Here is a 2,500-nt window from a genome sequence, read left to right as displayed (position 1 = left end):
AAGAAAGTTTTGTACATTTAGCAAAATATCAAATTCATTTGAAAGAAAATGATGTCCACTCAAAGTAAAAAGAACTTTGGTTACTTTCAATGCACAACATTTTACTTTCAAATCGTGTCAGATGACTTTCAGTGCTAATTATTATATCATTAACCTCTCCTTTATTAAAAATTGTGCTTTATGCTAAAAAATAAAAAGAACAATTATTAAAAATTGTGCTTTAATGCAAAAAAATAAAAATAATTGTCTGTGCATACTCTCATGTAGCACAATTATCTTCACTAGCTCAAAAGGGCCGCTCATTGTCCAAAATGAATTGTCAAATCAGAACAAACAATGGAATATCCCCATCATTCCTGGAACACTTGATTAGTTTACAAAACAAGCAAAATTTAAAAGAGTGTAGAAGGTTTGATAGGCTCAAGCATCTCTAATCTTGATGTAAGTTTGGCTACACTAAAAAATCTATTGAAAGTGCTTTCTAAACTAGCTCTGTAGCCAGTTGAATGTAATTGCACAAATATAAGTCAAACTATTAGTGATATTTTCCAAATGATTAAACATGACAATTTGTGTGATAAAGCAACACAGGAATAAGTAGTTGAATCTCTTTTGTGTAGTCAAATCATTTTTCATTTTGCTTGGAAAGTTGATAATGTTTAAAATTAACACTCAATCATTTTAATAGCACGTAATATCACAGCTGTATGATCATGGTATCCTTCGATAGCTCAGCTGGTAGAGCGGAGGACTGTAGAGGAGATTGGTACAGAAATCCTTAGGTCGCTGGTTCAATTCCGTCTCAAAGGATGACGTTTTTGATAAACTTAGATGTCAGTACAGACATTTTACAAACCCAAAACTATACCAAGTATAAAGCATTCTCCAAGTTATATTTTAAAAATCATTAACGCAGGTCACTGTGGTCAGGATTAACTTCCCATGGAAATCATCTCTGATACAATATTACTTCAGTCTTCCTCACAGCCTGAAATGAAGTAGCTCAACCCATAGAGAAACTTTTGTGAAAACATCACATTGAGTGAGAGGTAGTCGTGGCCGAGTGGTTAAGGCGATGAACTAGAAATCCATTGGGGTCTCCCCGCGCAGGTTCAAATCCTGCCGACTACGACCGCATGGTTGTTTTATTTTTCAGAAAATTTACTAAAAGCTTGAAGCCAGTGTTGCTCAGGGTGAGTCAGGAACTGGCACATCAAAATCTTTAGGATGACTGCCTGTTCTCTCTTTCTCTATCCGTCATTCTCCTCCTCTACTTGAGACTGAGCCCAGGAATCTCAGCAGCCATACTAAGTAGCATTTATTAATTACAAATGCATTTTGAATGTCAAATTTGTAAGAAAGTTTTGTACATTTAGCAAAATATCAAATTCATTTGAAAGAAAATGATGTCCACTCAAAGTAAAAAGAACTTTGGTTACTTTCAATGCACAACATTTTACTTTCAAATCGTGTCAGATGACTTTCAGTGCTAATTATTATATCATTAACCTCTCCTTTATTAAAAATTGTGCTTTATGCAAAAAAAGAAAAAGCACAATTATTAAAAATTGTGCTTTAATGCAAAAAAATAAAAATAATTGTCTGTGCATACTCTCATGTAGCACAATTATCTTCACTAGCTCAAAAGGGCCGCTCATTGTCCAAAATGAATTGTCAAATCAGAACAAACAATGGAATATCCCCATCATTCCTGGAACACTTGATTAGTTTACAAAACAAGCAAAATTTAAAAGAGTGTAGAAGGTTTGATAGGCTCAAGCATCTCTAATCTTGATGTAAGTTTGGCTACACTAAAAAATCTATTGAAAGTGCTTTCCAAACTAGCTCTGTAGCCAGTTGAATGTAATTGCACAAATATAAGTCAAACTACTAGTGATATTTTCCAAATGATTAAACATGACAATTTGTGTGATAAAGCAACACAGGAATAAGTAGTTGAATCTCTTTTGTGTAGTCAAATCATTTTTTCATTTTGCTTGGAAAGTTGATAATGTTTAAAATTAACACTCAATCATTTTAATAGCACGTAACATCACAGCTGTATGATCATGGAATCCTTCGATAGCTCAGCTGGTAGAGCGGGGGACTGTAGAGGAGATTGGTACAGATATCCTTAGGTCGCTGGTTCAATTCCGGCTCGAAGGATGATGTTTTTGATAAACTGAGATGTCAGTACTGACATTTTACAAACCCAAAACTATACCAAGTATAAAGCATTCTCCAAGTTATATTTTAAAAATCATTAACGCAGGTCACTGTGGTCAGGATTAACTTCCCATGGAAATCATCTCTGATACAATATTACTTCAGTCATCCTCACAGCCTGAAATGAAGTAGCTCTACCCATAGAGAAACTTTTGTGAAAACATCATTTTGCATGAGAGGTAGTCGTGGCCGAGTGGTTAAGGCGATGGACTAGAAATCCATTGGGGTCTTCCTGCGCAGGTTCAAATCCTGCCAACTACGACCGTATGGTTGT

The 2,500-nt window shown here is 34.9% G+C and overlaps 4 non-coding genes across 4 annotated transcripts; all 4 read left to right on the top strand.

Moving 5' to 3' along the window:
* Positions 1-720: 720 nt before the first annotated feature.
* On the top strand, positions 721-810 carry TRNAY-GUA (transfer RNA tyrosine (anticodon GUA)). The gene is given in 2 exon segments: positions 721-757; positions 775-810. It is a non-coding gene; the product is annotated as a tRNA-Tyr (tRNA).
* Positions 811-1,049: 239 nt separating this feature from the next.
* Positions 1,050-1,131, top strand: TRNAS-AGA (transfer RNA serine (anticodon AGA)). Its single transcript has one exon. It is a non-coding gene; the product is annotated as a tRNA-Ser (tRNA).
* Positions 1,132-2,076: 945 nt separating this feature from the next.
* Positions 2,077-2,166, top strand: TRNAY-GUA (transfer RNA tyrosine (anticodon GUA)). Its single transcript is given in 2 exon segments — positions 2,077-2,113; positions 2,131-2,166. It is a non-coding gene; the product is annotated as a tRNA-Tyr (tRNA).
* A 239-nt stretch (positions 2,167-2,405) lies between these two features.
* TRNAS-AGA (transfer RNA serine (anticodon AGA)) lies at positions 2,406-2,487 on the top strand. The gene has a single exon. It is a non-coding gene; the product is annotated as a tRNA-Ser (tRNA).
* Positions 2,488-2,500: the final 13 nt, after the last annotated feature.

The sequence above is a fragment of the Pseudophryne corroboree genome, chromosome 4 (assembly GCF_028390025.1).
Source record: "Pseudophryne corroboree isolate aPseCor3 chromosome 4, aPseCor3.hap2, whole genome shotgun sequence".
Classification (NCBI taxonomy): Eukaryota; Metazoa; Chordata; class Amphibia; order Anura; family Myobatrachidae; genus Pseudophryne; species Pseudophryne corroboree.
Note: the sequence above shows the minus strand (reverse complement) of the source record. Positions and strands in the feature narration are given on the sequence as shown.